This window comes from Pristiophorus japonicus, chromosome 7 (assembly GCF_044704955.1).
Source record: "Pristiophorus japonicus isolate sPriJap1 chromosome 7, sPriJap1.hap1, whole genome shotgun sequence".
Classification (NCBI taxonomy): Eukaryota; Metazoa; Chordata; class Chondrichthyes; family Pristiophoridae; genus Pristiophorus; species Pristiophorus japonicus.
The window spans coordinates 127,147,334-127,160,691 of record NC_091983.1 but is presented as its reverse complement, the minus strand read 5'-3'; the positions used below and the strand labels follow the sequence as shown (position 1 = coordinate 127,160,691).

Genomic DNA, 13,358 nt, shown 5'->3' with positions numbered 1-13,358 from the left:
AAAAAAACCACGCATGCGCAGAAGCCCATTGCTAGGGAAGCTTTCGCCTTCCACATCGCTGGCCGTTTGCTGGGCGCACGTTACATCGCTGACCTGTGGCATCGGCCATTTCACATCGCTGGCCTATCGCCAAGTGGAAAATCGCGGCCCGAAAAATGGGCGATGTTCCAGTGATCAGTAAGGCTGAGACATCGACCATTGCTGGAACATCACCCATTTTTTGGGGCGCTAGCGAGCAAAGTGGAAAGTCTAGTCCAATATGTTTTTGTTATGTTGATTGAGGGATAAATATTGGCCAGGACACCGGGGATAACTCCCCTGCTCTTCTTTGAAATAGTTCCGTGGGATCTTTTACATCCACTTGAGAGAGCAGATGGGGCCTCGGTTTAGTGTCTCATCTGAATTTATCATTGCAGATGAGACCCCGAGTGTGAGAGAAAGCCAGGACGACACCCTTGAGGCCACTGGGAGCAAAAGCCAGGATGACACCCCAGAGCCCATTCAAATCTATTGCCGGCATCTCCGATGAGGCCGTGGAAGAGGGAGACTCTGCTGGCAGCACCGTGTCACTGCTTCCTACACTCGCATGCGCCAGCTCAGATACTGGGAGTATGTGGTCGGGAGTGTTAGAATTAGCAGAGGGTCTGCACTGGGTGATGCACCAGGGTCTAGTGGGCTGCAGCATGGTCAAGGGCAAAGGGAACCTCGGCTGTCATCTCTCTGAGGGGCGAGTTCGCACACGAGTTCTGCTGCAGAGGACTCAGATGAGCCCATCGATGTTGGGGCTTATGAAAGAAGGGTGGAGGCCATGCATTCCCAGATATTGGCGGCAATGGCAAGGGTCCTCGAGAGCCTAACACAAGTGGTCAGGAGCATGGAGGAATCCACCTCCCACTTTGTGGACAGCTCCATGCACATCATGGAGCCCATCATTGCCAGTGTGCAGATGATGGTGGGCTCCCAGAGTAACAATGCGGATCCAGATGTGATGCCACGTGCCGTGGGTGATGTGGCAGCTGGCATTACAGCACAGGCGCAAGGGAACGAACATCTGGGCTCTGCTCTAGAGAGGGTAGCCGCGGGCCTGGAAGTTCAGAATGCTCTCATGCACTCTGGTCAACAGGCCATGAAGCATCTTACTGCTGTCGTCTCTGGTGGCATCGAGACAGTGTCTGCTCTCATGCAGTCTCAGCTCGATGCCACCCGAGATCTGATTGCTGCCATCATGGATGGGTCCACCACGGTCCACGGGGGACCTTCCGGTGTCACGCCTCACCACCGACCTGTATTCCAGCACATTGGTGGTGATGGTGAGGTGCTGCCCCGAGGGAGTGGCACAGGCTCCTCGGACCAGGATCCTGATGTGGTCTCTCAGGATCACAGGACTCCTGAGCCGAGACCTGCCACTCTGTCATTGCTGCCAAGCATGGAATCGCCCCAGCCAATCCCGATTAAACACACCGAAGAGGGTGCAGCCCAGTCTGCAGCCGGCCCTTCCAGGGCCAGAGCTGGTCGAGGATGTCCTAAGGACATCTGTAGCTTCTACACCTGACACACAGCAGCCTTCCCAGAGCCATGATGCAGCCACAGGGTAGACACTGCAGGATAGTTCCAGAATAGATTTGCGTAAGAGGGGTTATAAGGAAATGCACAAGGGTGATAAATGATAATGTCTATGTTTGTTTGCACCTTTCTTTCTTGTGTAATAAATCTTTATTTTGTGTTTCAATATCTGCAGGTCTCTCATTTCTACAAGGCACAAGTTGGGAGTGTGATGGAATACTCTCTACTTGCCCGAATTAGTGCAGCTCCGACAACACTCAAGAAGCTCGACACCATCCAGGACAAAGCAGTCCACTTGATTGACACCCCATTCACCACCTTAAATATCCACTCCCTCTACCACCGGCGTCCCGTGTCTGAAGTGTGTACCACTTACAAGATGCACTGCAGCAACTCGCCAAGGCTTCTTCGGCAGCACCTCCCAAAACCGCGATCTCTGCCACCCAGAAGGACAAGGGCAGCAAGCACATGGGAACACCACCACCTCCACATTCCCCTCCAAGTCACACACCATCCTGATTTGGAAGCATATCACCATTCCTTCATCATTGCTGGGTCAAAATCCTGGATTTCCCTCCCTAACAGCACTGTGGGAGTACCATCACCACACGGACTGCAGCGGTTCAAGAAGGCTCACCACCATATTCTCAAGGGCAATTAGGAATGGTCAATAAATGCTGGCCTTGCCAGCGACGCCCACATCCCATGAATGAATAAAAAGTTTTTTTTAATTTCACTGTGGGCAATGATGTGTGCAAGGTCTCAATGGGTTGACCATGGAGATGCAAAGATGATGGGTGAAGTGCGCATGAAGTCATTGGAAATGAGCAGCAATGAGATGGTCTTGCACTTCCCTTGCAGGGTTTGGATGGTGACGCCGTCTCCTGCATGGCCAGCAACCTGCATCCTGGTCCTCCTCCTCTTCCTCCTCCTGAGCCTCCTCCTCAGGTGATACTGTTGGCTCGTCCTCCAATTGTTGTGCCCTCATGATTGCCAGCTTGTGAAGCATGCAGCAGATGACGACGAATAGGAAGACCCGCTCAGGTGAGTACTGCAGCACTCCTCCTGAACGCTCCAGGCAATGGAACCTCTGTTTAATGAGAATCATTGTAAGATTGCTGCACAGCAGTCCTGGGGTTGCGAAGGGGAGTCAGCAGCCAAGTGCAGAGTGGGTAGCTCTTGTTCTGTATGCATGTTAATGTATGTACTGTAACACTAGACCACTGAATGTACCTTCACCCTGTATACACCATACCTGTACACCAGAGGGTTCTGCTGCTGGAGACCTAGTACACTGCAGGTAACCAAGTATAAAAGGGAGCTCACCTCTTGGTGTCCTCACTCTAGGAGCTGCAATGAAGGATTAAGGTCATTACAGTTCAAGTACTACAACCTTACCTCATGGAGTCATTACTAGTGAGTGCTTGCATACACAATAGCTCTTGTCTCCAAGGAGCCAGCCACAATCTTGGTTTGGGCCAGCAAACACGCCGGGCACACCGGTCTGCCACAGGATGAAAGCATTGTGGTTACTGCCAGGATACTGGGCATCAACTGCCATGATTTTGTGGTTGTGGTCGCACACCAGCTGGACACTGAAGGAGTGGAATCCCTTGCGGTTTCTGAAGATCTCAGGTTTGTTCTGTAACGCCCTCAATGTGACGTGGGGGCAGTCTATTGCGCCCTGAACCCCGGGGAAACCCGCAATCCTCACGAATCCGATCTGCCGCTCTAAGTGCTTCTCCCTGCTCATAGGGAAGGATATGTCGTCGCTCCTCCTCTTATACAGAGCATCTGTCACTTGATGGATGGAGCTATGCGCGGCAAACTGTGAAATGTTCGAGATGTCTGCTGTGGCAGCTTGGGAAGATCCAGTCACATAGAAATTGAGTGCTATGGTCACTTTAGATGTGACGGTCAGAGCTGTCCTCAACCTTGTTTGAGACTGGAGATCTGGCTGCAGAAGATTGCACAGCTCCCTCACATTGGGCTCAATTTTGGCCGAGCACGTTTTTCAGCTTAGTTACTGGAGTTAAGCCGCTTATGTACGTTCGGAGATGCACCAGAAAATAATGTTGCAACTTTGGCCGCTGTCTGGCCTCTTCACTGCAGCCACGCAGCGTGGCCAGTCGACTCGGTGGGGGGGAGGGGGGGGTGGTGGAGCCTGCGTTCTGCGCTGGAAAATGTGCTGGGACGTCTGCACATGTGCAGTGGAGAATGGTGATGTCGGCACATGCGCAGTAGCGCTGCGAGTTGGCAATCAGCCATTTTCAAAGAGCTGCTTGTGTTTTCGTGCCAGAAGGAGTGCTGTGGTAGGAAAATCACTGCTGAATGCAAGAAGCAGTGCTCTGTTTGGAAAAATCACTGCTGAATGCAAGAAGCAGTGCTCTGTTTGGAAAAATCACTGCTGCATGCCAGCAGGAGTTCCAGAAGGAGCGCTGTATTTGGAAAAATCAGTACTGTGTGTTTGGAAAAATCACTGCTGCATGCAAAATCAGTACTGTGTGTCTAAAAGCATTGGAAAAGTGCCAATCGTGGTTTGGGCCAGCAAACACGCCGGGCACACCGGTCTGCCACAGGATGAAAGCATTGTGGTTACTGTTAGGATACCGGGCATCAACTGCCATGATTTTGTGGTTGTGGTCGCACACCAGCTGGACATTGAGGGAGTGGAATCCCTTGCGGTTTCTGAAGATCTCAGGTTTGTTCTGTAACACCCTCAATGTGACGTGGGGGCAGTCTATTGCGCCCTGAACCCCGGGGAAACCCGCAATCCTCACGAAGTGTCTCAGAGCAGCTGCAGCAATAGACCAATGCAGCAACGTGGACCAAAAACAAATAATTTCTTGCTGGAAGAAATGGAGATACTAGTTAATGTCATTGAGAACACTTGGCAGGAGCTGGATACCAGCAGAGATCACATAAAAGTGCCACCCAAAAAAATGAAGAAACGCTGAACCAAGTTGCAGAAGATTTCTGCGCATTGGTGAACACCAAGACATCTGGAAGCCAGTGTAAAAAGAAATGGCAGGGCCTTGGTCAAATAGTTCGTGTAAGTAATATTTTCATTTATTCAATGCAATTGTAATTGTAAATGTGACCAGCTGTATATGTCCAACCCAGCAGAAAGACACCCTCTCAAAAAGTTGCATTTTCATCTTTGCAGAGAAAATTGTCCCACAACAAAAAGGAAAGAACTTGAACATGGAGAGGCCCGGCAAATCTGCACCCACTGACAACCTTGGAAGACGGGTCGCTGCTTTGATGGGTCCTGCCTGGAGAAAAACAATTGGTACTGCACAAGCTGGGCCCACACTCGAGGGAGAGGGAAAATTCATCGTGGCCCTTCAAATCAACCTGCTGCCTGGTCTGCTATGTGTGAGTCTACCCATGCCACCCATCCTGCCCCCTCCTCTGTTGCTAACCATTTGACTGTTCTGGTATATTTTGCAGAACCTGACTCGAAATTGCTGAGGTGGTTAAGGCCTCCTGCCCAGCAGCCTACGGGCTCTGATGTTCCTGATGTGATGAGCTCTAATCAATTGTCTCCTATGTAGCACAATGATGCAGAACACTCGCACAAGGTATGGCATTGTCAGTATTGCCCCCATACTCTCTCTCTCTCTCTCTCTCTCTCTCTCTTCCCGCCCCCCCCTCCCCCCCGCCAAGGTCTGCGTGGGGGACCATACCCAAAGGTCTTTTCTCTTTTCCACTCTCCTCCCCCCCGCCCCCTTGAGTATTGTGACCTCTCTTTCCCTCCTCCTCCCCCACTTGAGTCTTGTGACCTCCCTCCCCACCCCCCCCCCCCCCCCCCAGACCCCAGCCTCTCCATTGAATTGCAGCCTCTGTTGAATTTTAGCCGCTCTGTGGGTCCCGATGCCGGTCAGTTCCATTGTTCCCGATCCTAAACAGACCGAGTGGCCTCCCACACCGGCCCGCTGTCTTCCCGGGCCGAGTGCAGAAAGGTGAGTTGCAGTTTGAACATAGAAACATAGAAAATAGGTGCAGGAGTAGGCCATTCAGCCCTTCGAGCCTGCACCGCCATTCAATAAGATCATGGCTGAACATTCACCTCAGTACCCCTTTCCTACTTTCTCTCCATAACCCTTGTTCCCTTTAGCCATAAGGGCCACATCTAACTCCCTCTTGAATATATCTAACGAACTGGCATCAACAACTTTCTGCGGTAGAGAATTCCAAAGGTTAACCACTCTCTGAGTGAAGAAGTTTCTCCTCATCTCGGTCCTAAATGGCTTACCCCTTATCCTTAGACTGTGACCCCTGGTTCTGGACTCCCCCAACATCGGGAACATTCTTCCTGCGTCTAACCTGTCCAGTTCTGTCAGAATTTTATATGTTTCTATGAGATCCCCTCTCATTCTTCTAAACTCCAGTGAATAAAGGCCCAGTCGATCCAGTCTCTCCTCATGTGTCAGTCCTGCCATCCCAGGAATCAGTCTGGTGAACCTTCGCTGTACTCCCTCTATAGCAAGAACATCCTTTCTCAGATTAGGAGACCAAAACTGAACACCATATTCCAGATAAGGCTTCACCAAGGCCCTGTACAACTGCAGCAAGACCTCCCTGCTCCTATACTCAAATCCCCTAGTTATGAAGGCCAACATACCATCTGCCTTCTTCACCGCCTGCTGCACCTGCATGCCAACCTTCAATGACTAATATACCATGACACCCAGGTCTCGTTGCACCTCCCCTTTTCCTAATCTGCTGCCATTCAGATAATATTCTGCCTTCCTGTTTTTGCCACCAAAGTGGATAACCTCACATTTATCCACATTATACTGCATCTGCCATGCATTTGCCCACTCACCTAACCCGATCATTTTCCAACAGTCTATCGACTTTGGATCAGTTCCTATGGACTGGAGGAAGGTAGGACTTTAATTTTTTATTTCTTATAGAATTGTTAGTAGTTTTTGTTTGCAAACATTGCTAAGGGTAAGGCTTGATTGGTTCAGGTCCTCTCCGCTTCCCACCCCTAGCCCAGGCCAAATGGCCTCCAATGTACCTACCTGCGCCGATTTCTTTATCTCTCTGCAAGGGTTTTCTCGAGTGGCCACATACGCTGGCCTAAGTTGAAATGGAGTAACTATTAGCTGCCAAAGCTGCCTAAATGGGCAGAACTAGCGTAGGTGGCTGGTAACGCCCACTTTTGAGAAAAAAAACCCTAAAGAAAACGTAACTAAGTGAGTTACACTGGTGCAAATTGATTGGGGAAACTGGGGATTTTTAAGTTATGCCAGAAAAAGCAGCCTACTCCAAAAAAAACGGAGCAACTCCTGGCCAAAACTGAGCCCAATGTCCTTCTGGAATTGAAGTCTCCAGAGATACCGATCATCCATCAGGTCCATTTAAGAGAACTACTCTCTGTAGACTCTTGCAGGATAGGGCCTTCCGCACCCCCCCCACCCCGCCCCACATCTATGCTCAGGTCTTCCTATGGCAGCTGCCTCATTGCTTTCTCCCTCATGCTCTTGCTGCTCATCACCCTCTGCAGCCTGCTACTGGCAAGCATCTGCCTCCTGTGCATTCTGCCTTCTCGCGATTTCGCTCACTATCTGGTGCGGGGATCAGCGTACCTGTCCCTCCTCCTGTCGGCAGGTCCTTCCAGGGCCACCTCTCTGGGTTCAAGTCTGTCGCCATCTCCATAGCCTTCTGCATGTTCGGCAGCCATGTGTGCTGCGTCCCTTGCCCGCTGTCTCTGGAGTCATTGGAGCCGGAGCTGCCTTCTCCTGCGTGGCTCCCTGCCACGCACAATGTGCAGGAGGCGTTCTGCTGCCAGCATTAATCCATTTATTTTGTTTCCACAAGCAGAGCCTGTCAATATTGAAGACCTGAGCCCACTAGCACTCAATCCCGCTCTGAACAAGGCAACTGGCAACATTTTGAAAAGGCCGAAAAATTCTCGCAGACTAGAATGCTGCTACACGCAACACACCTTTAAAGGCCACTGGCGGTCTTCAACTAGCACTGTGTACCGACCCAAACACCTGTCGTTGGCACTGACAGGCAGCCGGAAGACTTTTTGAAGTGAAATTAAAAGCGGGTCCGGTGCGGTACGCACTCTGATGACTTCGTTAATGATGCATCTGCATGAGTGGGGCGGAAGTGGGGGGAGTGGGGCGGATCTTCAGACCGCAGCAAAAACTTCTGAGGGCAATGCCACGAACGTCGACCAGTCCGCACCGCCCATGGCTGCCACTTTCAGGTGGTCAGAGGCCTTATCGGAAGGGGCAATTTCAGCCCCCTGGTTTCTAGTGCGCTCTGCTCAGTGCTCTTTTATCCTCTGGGTCTTCATTTTCTTAATATAAGCTTTTAGTAGGTCCTGGTATGAAATCTCCTGTGTAAGTCCACACTGACCAAATCAAATACTTGCAGTAGGTAGTATCTGGACACATTGTATAAAAGTTAGTAAAATTAAGCATAATTTAGATCACAGCCTAAAAGCTCACAGTAAGTTAGTGCAAAATATGTTGCATAAAAAAGGTCATATTTACAAAAAAAATAACTAAACAGACTGGAACATGTGAAGATGTGTATCAAATTAAACCTGTAGCATTCATATTTACCCCCCCCCCCTCCCCCCACCTCCAAAAAATGCAGAAATTTAGAGCCTGGTTTGTTTTAATAGTCAAGTTTTACATCTAATTATCGGCCCTTCAAGTCTGCACCGCCATTCAATATGATCATGGTTGATCATTCAACATCAGTACCCCACCCCAGCCTTCTCTCCAAACCCCCTGATCCCTTTAGCTATAAGGGCCCCATCTAACTCCCTCTTGAATATGTCCAACGAACTGGACTCAACAACTTTCTGTGGCAGAGAATTCCACAGGTTCACAACTCACTGGGTGAAAAAGTTTCTCCTCATTTCGGTCCTATATGGCTTACCACTTATCCTTAGACTGTGTCCCCTGGTTCTGGACTTCCCCAACATCGGGAACATTCTTCCTGCATCTAACCTGCCCAGTCCCGTCAGAATTTTATACGTTTCTATGAGATCCCCTCTCATCTAAATTCCTGTGAGTATAAACCTAGCCGATCCAGTCTTTCCTCGTATGTCAGTCCTGCCATCCCAGGAATCAGTCTGGTGAACCTTCGCTGCACTCCCTCAATAGCAAGCACATCCTTCCTCAAACAAAATAAGATTATGATGGGGCTTGACAAGGTGGATGCAGAGAGAATGTTTCCACTAATAGGGGAGACTAGAATTAGGGGCATAATCTTAGAATAAAAGGCTGCCCATTTAAAACTGAGATGAGGAGAATTTTATTTTCTCAGAGGGTTGTGGATCTGTGGAATTCATTGCCTCAGAGAGCTGTGGAAGCTGGGACATTGAATAAATTTAAGACAGAGATAGACAATTTCTTAACCGATAAGGGAATAAGGGGTTATGGGGAGCGGGCAGGAAAGTGGACCTGAGTCCATGATTGGATCAGCCAAGATGGTTAAATGGTGGAGCAGGCTCGAAGGGCCGTATGGCCTACTCCTGCTCCTATTTTTTATGTTCTTATAACACTCGGGGAGAAATTCGGTTGCACTTCCGTTGCAGCGTTGTCTCAGGCGGAGCGGTAAATTTTGCGCCGGCAAATGGTTTGTGTCTGCTGTCGCAAAATTCATCAACTGGGCCCGGAGTTTGGAGCACAGTGCTACGGGAGGCATCCCACGCTTCTTTTAGGGTGCTAGGCCAGCTGAGCCACTGAAAATCCCAAGCTAAACAGCCGGTCTGGGAGCTTTAGTGAAGAAAAAAAACCTTAAAAAAAACACCAAAAATATTCCAAATTCATTACTGATATGACCCCAAATAAATCGCAAAAATAAAATAAGTAAAAACAACCACACTTACCTGAGGTAGACATTTCTTCAATCACTTCGGCCAGTACAGCTTTCACTGGTGTTCCCACTAGAGCGTGATCCAAATATCTCGCCGTTGTCGCAACCAGAGGTGCCTCTCCTGGGAAGTACTGCTCCGCGCCCCTGCAAACCCAGCACCAAATGTGCCGGCGGGTCACTGGAAGCTGGCCTCCCAGGCGCTAGTGCTTTCCGCTGCCATTGCCACACTTCAGGGCGCTAAGAGGAGCAGCAATAGATCGAAAAGCCAGCCCAGGAAATAATAATAGTGATTATAAAGAATTTAGACAGCGTAATCAACCTCTTCCATTAATTGTCTCTCCATTACATGCTCACTACTTTCTAAAATATAAAACAACAAAATAACCACTTGTTTTTATGGATATATTTGTTAACTATTACATTAATCACCTTTTATCCTGGTGTCTTTATCATTATAATTTTAATTTCTTTATCTTTTTTAAATTTCTGTATCTCCTACATTCTTTCATATTGTCTGGTGCCATACTTGACCCTGAAATGACCATCTGATCACATATCCACAGCATAACTAAGACCGCCTATTTCAGGCTCTGCAACATCGCCCATCTCCATCTCTGCCTCAGCTCATCTACTGCTGAAGCTCTCATCCATGCCTTTGTTACCTCCAGACTTGACTATTCCAAGACTTGGCTGGCTGGCCTCCCACATTCTACTCTACGTAAACTTGAAGTCATCCAAAACTCAGCTGCCTGTGTCCTAACTCGCACCAAGTCCCGGTCACCCATCACTCCTGTGTTCGCTAACCTACATTGGCTCCCAGTTAGGCAACACCGCGATTTCAAAATTCTCATCCTTGCTTTCAAATCCCTCCATGCCTCGCCCCTCCCTATTTCTGTAATCTCCTCCAGCCCCACAACCCCTCCCCCCAACATGTCTTCGCTCCTCTAATTCTGCCCTCTTTGCTCAACCATTGGTGGCCGTGCCTTCTATTGCCTAGGCCAAAGCTCTGGAATTCCCTGCCTAAACCTCGCCACCTCTCATTCCACTTTTAAGACGCTCCTTAAAACCTACTTCTTTGACCAAGCTTTTGGTCACCTGCCCTAATTTCTCCTTATGTGGCTCAGTGTCAAATTTTTTGTTATAATAGTCCTGTAAAGCGGCTTGGGATGTTTTACTACATTAAAGGCGCAATATAAATACAAGTTGTTGTTTCAGGAGTTGCATAGAACTTTTCTTTGGGCTGAATATCTAGCGAAAGATGGGATTCATGGTTTTAAAGATAAGTACACGTAGAGATACTATGTGGAGCAAAATTGTTTGTGTGCTGCCAGGACAGTGGAATATCTTGCCAAGTAAGCATATAAGGATGCACATAATGATATATAAAGTTTAAGAGATGTTCTGGAGTATATGTTAAGGTATATGTTAAGCAAGAATTCCAGTGCATTGTTTTGTGCTTTTCCATTGGCTAAACATTTTTTTTTTCCTCTGTAGATTCCAATGACTGTATGCAGTGTTCAGAAAACCAATGGTCTGAGAAAGGAAGTTCAACATGCCAGAATAGAACTATAGAGTTTCTTCAATGGAGAGATGCTGTTTCTGTTGTGATCGTCACACTTGCCACCTTAGGAGTACTTATAATATGTATAATAGTCATATTGTTCACAAAACATCTGAGTACACCAGCTGTGAAAGCTGCTGGAGGTTGGATGTGTTACATAATGCTGTTCTCACTGTTACTCGGTTTTGTCAGTGTTGTGTTGTTTATTGGAGAACCGTCTGATTACATTTGTAAAATCCGACAACCACTTTTTGGTATAAGCTTTACACTTTGTGTTTCTTGTATTTTGGTGAAATCTTTTCGGATCATCCTGGCTTTTAGTTATAATCCGATTATCTGTAAAAATTTAAGGCTTCTCTATAAACCAGTACCCATTATAATTGTTACCACAGGAATTTAAGTGATCATTTGTTCAGCGTGGTTATCTTTCAATACTCCAAAACCTGTGCAAAGTAGAAACATGACTAAAATCCTTTTGCTGTTATGTGATGACAGTTCCCAAGTAGCATACGATATAATGTTAGGATACATTGTTTTACTTGCATGTGTCTACTTCATTCTTGCTTTTAAAGGAAGGAAGGCTCCTGGAATGTATAATGAGGCAAAATTTATCACATTCAGTATGCTCGTTTACTTAATTGTGTGGATTTTGTTTAGTGTCATGTACATTAACATGATAACTGAGAAGCATTTCCCAGCGGTTGAATCAGTTGCAATTTTATCATCGAGCTACGGCATTATGTGTTGCCATTTCTTTCCAGCTTGTTATAAACTTTTCTTCAAGAAAGAAAGTAATGTTGAGTTGAAATATCTGGGGCATGTGAGAGAGTATTTCAAACAGAGAGGGCAGTTTGTACATCCCAACCCAAAAACAAGAAAAGACTCTGAAAATGTTTTCACAGAACCTCCCTCAGCCTTTGAAACAGTGACTGATGATTCTGAACTTGGGTCAACATGCTACAGCAGGGAACATTTCAACATGTTCAAAAATGGCCAGAGTCGTACATTTGTACCAGGCTCACTGAACAGGAGACACAGAAGTTGGTAAATGTTACAAAATCTTACATGAATTTCAGCATGAAATACAAAATCAAATGATTGTTTATTTATATAAAACTGATTTTAGTAGGAATGTTCTGTTAACTACTTTTATACCTACCAGATTTTCAACAAGATTAAGCAGCATTAGGATCTACTCAAACATTTTAACTGTGAATTTCCTTAAGAATGCTCCAGATTGGCCAGGATCACCTTGGCAGAAGATTGTCATATATCCCCATTTACACATCTATCTGGGGTTTCAACCAATCTACTGCACAAGGTACAGCGGCCAATCAGGAGAACCCCCAAGGAAATTCCTGGCGTATATTTTTAATGTCAGCTACCAATATGAATTCAGTCAGCTGCTCAATGGCTGCAGCTGTTTGCCGATTGTAGATCAATGTCTAGAATTTCCATGGAGGTTCTTCCGATCTCCTGTGATGGAATCGCCAGAGAAATTGCACAAATAACCAAAAAGAGCTGTTTACATCATTTCTTGAGGGTTTCCAACTATCATATGCTGAAATTACGTTGGGAAAATGGGAGGAGCCCATGGACAGACAGAAAGGAAAAGGAGGTGGGGTAGCTCTATTGATAAAGGATGGAATTACTGCAATGCTAAGAAACGATATTGGCTCACATAATAAGAGTGTTGAAACAGTTTGGGGAAGATAAGGAACAATAAGGGGAAAAAGTCACTGGTGGGTGTAGTCTATAGGTCCCCTAACTGTAGCAACTCTGTTGGTTGGAGCATAAACAAGGAAATAGTGGGGGCTTTGTAAAAAGGGAACAACAATAATCATGGGTGATTTTAACCTCCATATTGATTGGACAAATCAAATTGGTCAGGGTAGCCTTGAGGAGGAGTTCATAGAGTGCATAAGGGACGGGTTCCTTGAGCAGTATGTAACGGAACCAAACAGGGGGCAGGCTATCTTAGATCTGGTCCTATATAATGAGACAGGATTAATAAACAAGCTCCTAGTAAAGGATCCATTCTGAATGAATGATCATAGCATGATTGAATTTCAAATTCAGATGGAGGGTGAGAAAGTTAGATCTCTAACCAGCATACTAAGCTTAAATAAAGGACACTATGAAGGTATGAGGGCAGAGTTGGGTAAAGTGGACTGGGAAAATAGATTAAAGTGTAGGACGGTTGATGAACAGTGGTATACATTTAAGGAGATATTTCACAACTCTCAAGAAAAATATATTCCAGTGAAGAGAAAAGGGTGCAAGAGGAAAGATAGCCATCCGTGGCTAACTAAAGAAATAAAGGACGGTATCCAATTAAAAACAATGGCATACAAAGTGCCAAAAACTAGTGGGAGGACAA

The 13,358-nt window shown here is 46.9% G+C and overlaps 1 pseudogene; it reads left to right on the top strand.

Moving 5' to 3' along the window:
- Window positions 1-10,675: 10,675 nt before the first annotated feature.
- On the top strand, window positions 10,676-12,026 carry LOC139266627 (G-protein coupled receptor family C group 6 member A-like; annotated as a pseudogene).
- Window positions 12,027-13,358: the final 1,332 nt, after the last annotated feature.